Genomic DNA, 12,132 nt, shown 5'->3' on the forward strand with positions numbered 1-12,132 from the left:
GAAGTAAATCCAATGGAATCTCTATGGTCTCATTTTGAGCCTCAAATTCCCATGGTTCCTCACTAGGGAACTCATTGGAGGTCAGTGCACGCCCATTGAGGCCTTCCTCAGTGGCGTCCACTTCCTCTCTTTCCTCTCCAGATTCGGCCATGGTTATGGCTTTGCACTCTCCTTTTGGATTTTCTTCTGTATTGCTTGGGAGAGTACTAGGAGGGAGTTCAGTAACTTTCTTGCTCAGCTGTCCCACTTGTGCCTCCAAATTCCTAATGGAGGACCTTGTTTCAGTCATGAAACTTTGAGTGGTTTTGATTAGATCAGAGACCATGGTTACTAAGTCAGAGGGGTTCTGCTTAGAATTCTCTGTCTGTTGCTGAGAAGATGATGGAAAAGGCTTGCCATTGCTAAACCTGTTTCTTCCACCATTATTGTTGAAACCTTGTTGAGGTCTCTCTTGATTCTTCCATGAGAAATTTGGGTGATTTCTCCATGAAGAATTATAGGTGTTTCCATAGGGTTCTCCTAGGTAATTCACCTCTTCCATTGAAGGGTTCTCAGGATCATAGGCTTCTTCTTCAGATGAAGCATCCTTAGTACTGCTTGGTGCATTTTGCATTCCAGACAGACTCTGAGAAATCAAATTGACTTGTTGAGTCAATATTTTATTCTGAGCCAATATGGCATTCAGAGTGTCAATCTCAAGAACTCCTTTCTTCTGATTAGTCCCATTGTTCACAGGATTCCTTTCAGAAGTGTACATGAATTGGTTATTTGCAACCATTTCAATTAGCTCTTGAGCTTCTGTAGGCGTCTTCTTCAGATGAAGAGATCCTCCAGCAGAGCTATCCAAGGACATCTTGGATAGTTCAGAGAGACCATCATAGAAAATACCTATGATGCTCCATTTAGAAAGTATGTCAGAAGGACACTTTCTGATTAATTGTTTGTATCTTTCCCAAGCTTCATAGAGGGATTCTCCATCCTTCTGTCTGAAGGTTTGGACTTCCACTCTAAGCTTACTCAATTTTTGAGGTGGAAAGAACTTTGCCAATAAGGCATTGACTAGCTTTTCCCATGAGTCTAGACTTTCTTTAGGTTGTGAGTCCAACCATGTCCTAGCTCTGTCTCTTACAGCAAAAGGGAATAGCATAAGTCTATAGACCTCAGGGTCTACCCCATTAGTCTTGACAGTATCACAGATTTGCAAGAATTCAGCTAAAAACTGATGAGGATCTTCCAATGGAAGTCCATGGAACTTGCAATTCTGTTGCATTAGAGAAACTAATTGAGGCTTAAGCTCAAAGTTGTTTGCTCCAATGGCAGGGATAGAGATGCTTCTCCCATAGAAGTCGGGAGTAGGTGCAGGAGAGTCACCCAGCACCTTCCTTGCATTGTTGTTTTCGGCTGCCATGGGTTCTTCTTCTTTGAAGAATTCGGTTAGGTCCTCTACAGAGAGTTGTGCCTTAGCTTCTCTTAGCTTTTGCTTCAAGGTCCTTTCAGGTTCAGGGTCAGCTTCAACAAGAATGCCTTTGTCTTTGTTCCTGCTCATATGAAAGAGAAAAGAACAAGAAAATGTGGAATCCTCTATGTCACAGTATAGAGATTCCTTGAGGTGTCAGAAGAAGAAAAATAGAAGGCAGAAGTAGAAAATTCGAACTTATCAAAGAAGATGGAGTTCGAATTTTGCATTAAGGAATAGTGTTAGTCCATAAATAGAAGGATGTGAGAAGAGAGGAAGAAATTTTCGAAAAATTAAGTTAAAAAGATTTTGAAAACATTTTGAAAAACTTTAATTGATTTTCGAAAACCAAGAGTGGGAAAGAAATCAAGTGAGTTTTGAAAAAGAATTTGAAATTAGAAATTAAAAAGATTTGATTGAAAACTATTTTGAAAAAGATGTGATTAAAAAGATATGATTGAAAAGTTATGGTTTTAAAAAGATGTGATTGAGAAGATATGATTTGAAAACAATTTAAAAAGATTTGATTTGAAAACAATTTTAAAAGATATGATTTTAAAACAATTTTAAAAGATATGATTTTAAAAATTAATGACTTGCCTAACAAGAAAAGATATGATTCAAACATTAAACCTTTCTCAGCAGAAAAGGTAATATACTTGAGATGTTCAATCAAATCATTTAATTGTTAGTAAGTATCTTTGAAAAAGGAAAGAAATTGATTTTGAAAACATTTGATTGAAAAGATATGATTTGAAAAAGATTTGATTTTGAAAAACTTTGAAAACTTGAAAAAAAATTGATTTGAAAACAAAATCCTCCCCCTTGTGCCATCCTGGCGTTAAACGCCCAGAATGGTATCCATTCTGGCGTTTAACGCCCAAAACTCTACCCTTTTGGGCGTTAAACGCCCAGCCAGGCACCCTGGCTGGCGTTTAAACGCCAGTCTGTCCTTCTTTACTGGGCGTTTTGAACGCCCAGCTTTTTCTGTGTAATTCCTCTGCTGTATGTTCTGAATCTTCAATTCTCTGTATTATTGACTTGAAAAGACACAAATTAAAAATATTTTTGGCTTTTTAATAATGAGGAATAATCAAAATGCAACTAAAATCAAATAACAATGCATGCAAGACACCAAACTTAGCAGTTTGTATACTACTGACACTAATGAGAATGCACATGAGAAATAACAAAACACTCAAGTCAATAGAATTCAAAGATCAAAACAAGGAAATCATCAAGAACAACTTGAAGATTAATAAAGACACATGCATAAATTCGAAAAATGCAAGAAGAACAGAAACATGCAATTGACACCAAACTTAAAATGAGACACTAGACTTAAACAAGAAATATTTTTGGTTTTTATGATTTTGTAATTTTTTTTTTTTGGTTTTTTCGAAAATTAGGTGAAAAGGAAAATAAAGGTATCAAAATTCTTAATGAGAATTCCAGGAATCATGCAATGTTAGTCTAAAGCTTTAGTCTAAAGGAATTAGACATAGCTAGCCAAGCTTCAGCAAGACATTGCATTCAAGAGCTAAATTGATGAGGATCAATCAGCTTTGGTGATGGTAAGAACATCACCTTGAAACACTAGAATTCATTCTTAAGAACTCTGAAAAAAAAATACCTAATCTAAGCAACAAGATGAACCGTCAGTTGTCCATACTCGAACAATCCCCGGCAACGGCGCCAAAAACTTGGTGCACGAAATTGTGATCAATACTTTCACACAGAACAATCCCCGGTAATGGCTCCAAAGACTTGGTGCTCAATACCATGGCATAAACACAACTTCGCACAACTAACCAGCAAGTGCACTGGGTCGTCCAAGTAATACCTTACGTGAGTAAGGGTCGATCCCACGGAGATTGTTGGTATGAAGCAAGCTATGGTCACCTCGTAAATCTCAGTCAGGCAGACTCAAATGGGTATAGTGATAAACGAATAAAGCATAAAGATAAAGATAGAGATACTTATGTATATCATTGGTGAGAGCTTCAGATAAGTGTATGAAGATGCCTTCCCTTCCGTCTCTCTGCTTTCCTATAGTCTTCATCCAATCCTTCTTACTCCTTTCCATGGCAAGCTCATGTAGGGTTTCACCGTTGTCAGTGGCTACCTCCCATCCTCTCAGTGAAAACGTCGCCTATGCTCTGTCACAGCATGGGTAATCAGCTGTCGGTTCTCGGTCAGGCCGGAATAAAATCCATCGATTCTTTTGCGTCTGTCACTAACGCCCCGCCTGCTAGGAGTTTGAAGCACGTCACAGTCATTCAATCATTGAATCCTACTCAGAATACCACAGACAAGGTTAGACCTTCCGGATTCTCTTGAATGCTGCCATCAGTTCTTGCCTATACCAGGAAGACTCTGATCTCACGGAATGGCTGGCTCGTTTGTCAGGCGAGCACTCGGTTGTCAGGCGATCAACCATGCATCGTGTATCAGGAATCCAAGAGATATTCACTAAGCCTCATATGCTTGTAGAACAAGAGTGGTTGTCAGTCACTTTGTTCATAAGTGAGAATGATGATGAGTGTCACGGATCATCACATTCATCAAGTTGAAGAACAAGTGATATCTTGGACAAAGAACAAGCGGAATTGAATAGAAGAACAATAGTAATTGCATTAATACTCGAGGTACAGCAGAGCTCCACACCTTAATCTATGGTGTGTAGAAACTCCACCGTTGAAAATACATAAGTGATAGTGTGATCATTGGCCTCGGCCCCAGAGAGGGAACCAGAAGAACCAAGATGAAAATACAATAGTAAAAGGTCCTACTTATAGAAAACTAGTAGCCTAAGGTGTACAAAGATGAGTAAATGTCATAGAAATCCACTTCCGGGCCCACTTGGTGTGTGCTTGGGCTGAGCAATGAAGCATTTTCGTGTAGAGACTCTCCTTGGAGTTAAACGCCAGCTTTTATGCCAGTTTGGGCATTTAACTCCCAATTAGGTGCCAGTTCCGGCGTTTAACGCTGGAATTTCTTGAGGTGACTTTGAACGCCGGTTTGGGCCATCAAATCTTGGGTAAAGTATGGACTATCATATATTGCTGGAAAGCCCAGGATGTCTACTTTCCAACGCCGTTGAGAGCGCGCCAATTGGGTTTCTGTAGCTCCAGAAAATCCACTTCGAGTGCAGGGAGGTCAGAATCCAACAGCATCTGCAGTCCTTTTCAGTCTCTGGATCAGATTTTTGCTCAGGTCCCTCAATTTCAGCCAGAAAATACCTGAAATCACAGAAAAACACACAAACTCATAGTAAAGTCCAGAAAAGTGAATTTTAACTAAAAACTAATAAAAATATACTAAAAACTAACTAGATCATACTAAAAACATACTAAAAACAATGCCAAAAAGCGTATAAATTATCCGCTCATCACCACTCCTATCCTTAATTTCTAAGTCAAATTCTTGCAACAACAGTATCTAACGTATCAACCTTGGTTTGGACTCTTTTTTAGCTAATAAATATTTTAGAGATGCATGGTTCGAGTACACTACTACCTTAGTACCAAGTAAATAAGCTCGGAATTTATCCAGAGCAAAAACAATAGCAAGAAGCTCCTTTTCAGTAGTAGTGTAATTAGACTGAGCAGTGTCTAAGGTTTTAGACGCATAAGCTATTACGAAAGGATCCTTACCTTCGCGCTGAGCCAGCACCACTCCTACTGCATGGTTGGAGGCATCACACATAATCTCAAAATGCTGGCTCCAGTCTGGTCCTCTCACAATTGGAGCTTGAGTCAGGGTGATCTTCAGCTTATCAAATGCTTGCATGCAATCCTCACTGAACTCAAACTCAATATCTTTCTGCAGTAGTCTGGATAAAGGTAATGCTACCTTACTAAAGTCCTTAATGAATCTCCTGTAGAAACATGCATGGCCAAGGAACGAACGGACTTCCCTCATAGAGGAGGGGTAAGGCAAACTAGAAATGACATCTACCTTTGCTAGGTCTACAAAAATACCAGTATGAGAGATAACATGTCCTAGAACAATCCCTTGTTTTACCATAAAATGGCACTTTTCAAAATTCAATACAAGGTTTGAACTAACACACCTGTCTAATACTTTGTCTAAATTATCCAATCAAAGGCTAAAGGAATCACCATATACGCTAAAATCATCCATAAAAACCTTCATATAGCTCTCAATGAGATCAGAGAGAAGACTCATCATGCACCTTTGGAAAGTAGCTGGTGCATCGCATAAGCCAAAGGGCATTCTCTTGTAAGCGTAAGTCTCAAATGGACATGTAAAATTAGTCTTTTCCTGATCCTCAGGAGCTATATGAATTTGAAAATAGCTTGTATAACCATCTAAAAAGCAGTAATGGGATTTATCTGACAGGCGATCAAGCATTTGATCAATGAATGGCAGGGGATAGTGATCCTTACGAGTGGCTTGGTTGAGACGCCTGTAATCACTACAAACTCTCCATGAATTCTGCACTCTAGTTGTCAAGAGCTCTCCATGCTCGTTCTTTACTGTTATGACTCCAGACTTCTTGGGAACCACTTGTACTGGACTGACCCATTCACTATCTGAGATGGGGTAAATAATATCTGCTTTGAGTAGCCTGGTCACTTCTTTCTTGACAACTTCTAAGATGGTGGGATTCAATCTTCTTTGGGGTTGACGGACAGGCTTTGATCCCTCTTCTAAGAATATTCTATGCTCACAAACTTGAGGGTTGATGCCTACTATATCCGCCAAGCTCCACCCAATTGCTTTTTTATGTTGTCTCAACACACTGAGCAGCTGCTCCTCCTGTTGGGAAGTGAGTTCCCTTGCAATGATAATTGGGAACTTCTGATTATCCTCAATGTAAGCATACTTGAGGTGTGGAGGAAGGGGCTTCAATTCCGATCTCTGCTCATGGCTAGGCTCTAAATCATCCGGGGTTATTGATAATGGCAAAGTGTCCTTATTATGTTTAGAGGGTGTCCCCACACCTGGACTTTGCTCCAAGTGCTTCTCTTCTACTTCTTCTTGGTGAACTTCAGCTACAGTTTCATCAATGATGTCACATTGAAAGATAGAATGATTTTTCGAAGGGTGCTTCATAGCTTCATTCAAACTGAAACTCACTGCTCTGCCATCTATCTCAAAGGAGTAAGTTCCTAAGAATGCATCCAGCTTGAACTTCAAAGTCTTCAGGAATGGTCTTCCAAGAAGGATTGATGACGGTCTTCCTGAGTCATTAGGGGGCATTTCCAGGATATAGAAGTCGATGGGAAATGTGAGCCCCTTAATGCTCACTAATACATCTTTAGCAATTCCAACTATTGTAATAATGCTTTTATCTGCTAACACAAAATGAGCTGCCGACCTTTTTAAGGGAGGGAGCCTTAAAACATCATATATAGATAATGGCATTATACTAACACTTGCTACTAAATCACACATGTAGTAAGAAAATAATACACCTCTAATGGTACAGTTGACCATGCATGGACCTGGATCACTATATTTTTCAGGTATACCTCCCATTAAAGCAGATATAGAACTACCTAAAAGAATAGTTTCTAATTCATTAATTTTATCTTTGTGTATGCATAAATCTTTCAGAAACTTTGTATATTTAGGTACTTGTTGAATAACATAAAAAAGGGGAACAGTTACCTCAACCTTTTTAAAAATTTCTGCCATTTTGGGATCAAGTTCCATCTGCTTTCTGGACTTCCGTGCAAGGTGTGGAAATAGGATAGGAATGGCGCCATTTGCAGCTTCTGCTCCCTTTGGTGCTTCATTCCTGGGGTGAGGTATTTCTTCTTCAACCAAGTCTTGCACTTCATCTTCTTTTTCAACTTCCTCTACTTCAACCATGTCCTCCATTGGGGCGTGTTCTAGTGAGCTTGGCTCCTCTGGATTCCTCTCTTGCAGTGTGGTTCCGAACCTCAAAGTGATGGCATTGATACCTCCCTTGGGTTGGGTAAAGATTGAGAGGGAATTCCACTGGAGTTTGAAGGCTGGTTGTTGGAGTTAGTCAGTGATCCAATCTGTGAGATAAGAGCTTGCAAGGTAGAGTTCAGACCGTTCAAGGTAGAAGTGAGGTTGTTCTCCATGGTCTTTTGTCTTTGATCAATCGAGTGTAACAACTCGTCATTGGAAGAGGTAAGTAATATGAGGGGTCTGCTGTTGGTTGTTTTGAGGTGCTTGGGACTGCCTTTGGTAAGGTACTCTATAAGGCTAGTTCTGATTCTGCTGCCTATTGTTATTATTCTACCTCTGATTTCCATTGTTATCTCTGCCTCCTCTATTATAGTTGTCCCTCCATCCCTGGTTGGAATTATCTTTCCAACCCTGGCTGGAGTTGTCCTACCAACCTTGGTTAAAGTTCCCACCTTGGTTATAGTTGCTGCCTTGTTGATAGTATCCTTGATTTCGGCGGTTATAGAAATTGTGAATAGCTGCCAAGGTGTTGTCCTCATGTTGGAGTTGTGGATATTCATCAGTGTAATGACTATAATCAGAACATATTCTGCATACTCTCTGAGGAACCAGTTGTTGACTATGTTGTGGTGAAGGAGGTTAAGACTATTGTTGGCCCAGATATATCTGCTACAGTAGGTTGGTCATCTCACATATTGATTGTGTGAGAGCAGTATTCTCGCTGCTAGAGGAAACCTCTGCCACAGCTTTGGGGTGGTTGTTCCTATTGCGCTTGTGAGTCTGAGCAGACTCAGCTAGGTCGGCGATCAATTGCCATGCTTCGTCTGTGGTCTTGTACTTTTTCAGAGAACTATTGCTTGCACCATCTAATATAGTCTTATCCTGAGGCTTCATGCCTTATGAGCAGTAGTCGATCAACACCAACTTGTCAATCATGTGGTTAGGGCATGCGTCTAGGAGATTAGTCAAGCGCTCCCAGTACTCGTAGAAAGTCTCGGATTCGCCTTGGATGATCATTGAAATCTCTTTTCTTAGTCTATCCGTAACTTCAGCCGGAAAGTATTTTTCTAGGAATTCTCTCGTGAGCGTATCCAAGTTAGTAACAACTGCTTCAGGTTGAGTGTAGTACTATTTCCTCGCCTTTCCCTCAAGAGAAAACAAAAAAGCGGCTAGTAAAATAGAAGTCTCAGATGCACCATTACGCCTAACAGTAGAATAGGCTGTCTAAAAATCTCTGAGGTGCTTGAGAGTCTCTTGAGCAGGTAAGCCGTGAAACTTCGGTAATAGATTAATTAGTGCAGTTTTCAGTTCAATATCTGCACCCAGATTTGGATTACGCGCTTGGAAAGGTGGTAATGAAAAATTTGGAGCTCCTGCCTCATAAAGAGTAATCTTCCTGGGAGCTGCCATGTCCTCTGCGTTCAAATCAATAGAATCAATAGAAAGGGAGCCTGTTTCTTCCTTAAATGACGTTTCAGATTCGTCCTCAGAAAGGACTAACCGACGCCGATCCCGCCTTATACGTGAGATGGTTCTTTCAATTTCAGGATCAAATACGGGTGGACTTGGATCAGGTAGTGAACGCGTCATTCAATGAAAGAGACATACAGCTCATGGTAATAAAGTAAAATAAAATAAAGTGCAAAATAAAATAAAAATCCAACCAATAAATTAGCACACTGTTGCAACTCCCCGGCAACGGTGCCAAAAATTGACGTGGCATAAAAATCACCGATTAAAAGTTTATAGAGAAAATAGCGTTGCAAGTATGGCTCTTAACCAATGAAGATTCTGTGTATCAATTTAAAAGAGTTGTCACAAAATTTAGAAATAAAATACTGGGAGTATGAATCTCAGGTCGTCTCCCAACGAGTTGTAGAGAGAATGCTAATTTATTAATTAGGGGTTTTCAAGAGAGTTTGAGTTTGGATAATGAGCAATTAAATAGTTGTAAAATAAAAACTAAGAATGATTATTAATATTCTAAATAAAAGGCCTTGACTGGGGAAATGATCAATTGGAAGTTCTATCTTTGTTGGGATCTCTTAGGTGTAGTATGAAAAAGGTTGTTGTTGTCACTTAGTCAACCTTTACTAAATAAAGGAAAGTCAAGTGATTGAACTAACTCTTATTCACAAATCCTAGTCCTCTCCCTTGGGAAGGTCTAGCGCTAGTAAATACAGAACTAGCCAACAACTTCCAGTTTAATCTTCACCTAAGCCTTCCAACTCAAGTGTCTCCTCTTAATCAAACCCCATGTCAAGTAGGGAATCTACTCCATTGACATGAATATAATACTCAGAAAAATATAAGAAGAAGACATGATAAAATAAATAAAATAGAGACTAAAAATTTAATTAAAAATAAAAGGAATCCTCTGTATCAAGAATCCATGAAAATAATCTAACTACCACTTTAAATAAGAATTAAGGATGTGGAATAAATAAAAGAGCAAGTAAGGAAAAAACTAGAATAGTATCTTTAACGGAGGTGATGACTCTTCAATATCCAAAGCAAAAAGCATAGAACTAATGAGCTATGAATGTAAAGAGAACCTAGAGGGAGAGTAGTTCCTCTCTAGATTCAAATCTAAAATCTTAAAACTATCTTAATGAGAATGTGTTGATGTGTGTTGAGTCTCCGCATGTTTCCTGGCTTTATTTTGTGTTTCTGTGCCAAAAATTGGGTCAAAACGCAGCCCAAAATTGCCCCCAGCGTTTTCTGTTATTTCCGCAGATCGCGCAAGTCACGCATACGCGTCGGTCACGCGTGCGCGTCATTCGGCAATTTTCCTTGTCGCGCGTCCGCATCGTCCACACGTGTGCGTCATTCGTGCAGAATCCAATCCGCGCGTACGCGTCAGGCATGCGCACGCGTCGCTGTGATTTTCTCCATTCTGCGCGCTCGCGTGAGCCATGCGTGCGCGTCGATGCTCGCTGGTCATCTCCTTAGTTTCTTGTGTTCCTTCCATTTTTGCAAGCTTCATCTTCATTCTCCAAGCCATTCCTGCCCTGTAAAGGCTGAAACACTTAGCACACGGATCATGGCATCAAATGGTATAAAGGAGAATTAAAATACACAAATTAAAGATCTCTAGGAAGCAAGTTTTCAACCATAGAACAAACTTAGGAAGGGATTGTAATATCATGCAGTTCATATGAATAAGTGGGTAAAGACTTGATGAAACCACCTAATTAAACACAAGATAAACTATAAAATAGTGGTTTATCACTCAGCAATGAAATTGGCCAATATCTAAGACTTTAGTGTTCCCCGTGTTTGATATGTGATATCATATTCGGATAGCTCTATTGACAATTTGATAAGTCAGCCTGCCAAGTCTGGTCGTGTTAGTATTTGGCGTAGTGGTTTATTCGTCTGAACGATAATCTTACGACTTTTAAAGTAATGTCTGAGCTATCGTGAGGTGATGATTAAGACAAATGCCAGCTTCTCTACTGTTGGGTATTGAGTTTCTGCGTTCTGTGATACTTTGCTGATGAAATATATTAGATGTTATTCCGTTCCTATTTCTGTTACAAGGACAGAGCTAATAGCTTGAGTAGAGACTAAAAGATATAAATAAAGTGGATTACCATGTGTGGGTTTATATAGTATGGAGGCGAGGATGCCTTTGAAGTCATTGAACGCTTGTTCACAAGCATTGGTCCATGTGAAGTTGTGCGCTTTCTGTAAACTATGAAAGAAATGTTGAGATTTTATGGCTTCTGCTGGCAAGAAGCACAATAAAGTTGCCAGTTGTCCAGTAAGTTGTTGTACTTCCTTTATAGTTCTTGGCGACGTCATTTCAATCACTTCTCGACATTTTTCTGGGTTTGCTTCTATTTCCCTGTGAGTTAACATGAATCTGAGGAATTTGCCTCCTTAGACTCCAAATACATATTTTTTGGGGTTTAACCTCGTGTTGTACCGTCTTATCTGCTTAAAGATTTCCTCAAGATCGGAATGATGGTTCCCTTCATTGGCTGACTTGACAACTATGTCATCAACGTATACCTCTATGTTGTGCCTTTTTTGGTTTCGAAAGACTTTGTCCATCAACATCTGATATATTGCTCCTACATTTTTGAGGCCGAAAAGCATTACCTTGCAACAAAAATTACCATGGTCTGCGATGATTGCTATTTTGTATTGATCCTCAGGATGCATTAGGATTTATTTGTAGCCTGAATAGGCATCCATAAAGCTAAGTATTTTGAATCCGGATGTGTCATCTACCAACTTATTGATGTTCGGTAATGGATAAGAGTCTTTTGGACAAGCTTTATTAAGATCAGCAAAATCTACACAAATGTGCTACTTACCTGAATTCTTTTTTACAATAACTACATTTTCCAACCATGACGTAAACTGAATTTCTCTGATAAAACCTGCATTTAGTAATTTTTGAGTTTCTTGAATTTCCACATTGTTTCGTTCCATACCAAGATTGCGTTTCTTCTGACGTATTAGCCTTGCTGTCAGATCCAGGGCATGATTATGGCATATGACGTTTGGATCTATTCGCGGCATGTTTGCAGGAGTCCATGCAAATAGATCAGCATTTTCACGGAGCAAGGTGATAAGGCATTCTGCTTCACCTACAGTCAAAGCATATATCCGATATTAGTATATTGTAATTCATTATCAATAAGGATTACCTTGTGAAGGTCGTCAATAGGTGTTGATCGGCATTCTCTGTCAAATCTCAAATCAAGCTCTGCCAACATCGGCAAATCACCAGCATTGCATACCGAGTTGACTCG

At 39.5% G+C, this 12,132-nt stretch overlaps 1 non-coding gene across 1 annotated transcript; it reads left to right on the forward strand.

Moving 5' to 3' along the window:
- The first annotated feature begins 911 nt into the window (after positions 1-911).
- On the forward strand, positions 912-1,015 carry LOC130938151 (small nucleolar RNA R71). Its single transcript, XR_009069327.1, has one exon. It is a non-coding gene; the product is annotated as a small nucleolar RNA R71 (small nucleolar RNA).
- Positions 1,016-12,132: the final 11,117 nt, after the last annotated feature.

This window comes from Arachis stenosperma, chromosome 6 (assembly GCF_014773155.1).
Source record: "Arachis stenosperma cultivar V10309 chromosome 6, arast.V10309.gnm1.PFL2, whole genome shotgun sequence".
NCBI classification, from domain to species: Eukaryota; Viridiplantae; Streptophyta; class Magnoliopsida; order Fabales; family Fabaceae; genus Arachis; species Arachis stenosperma.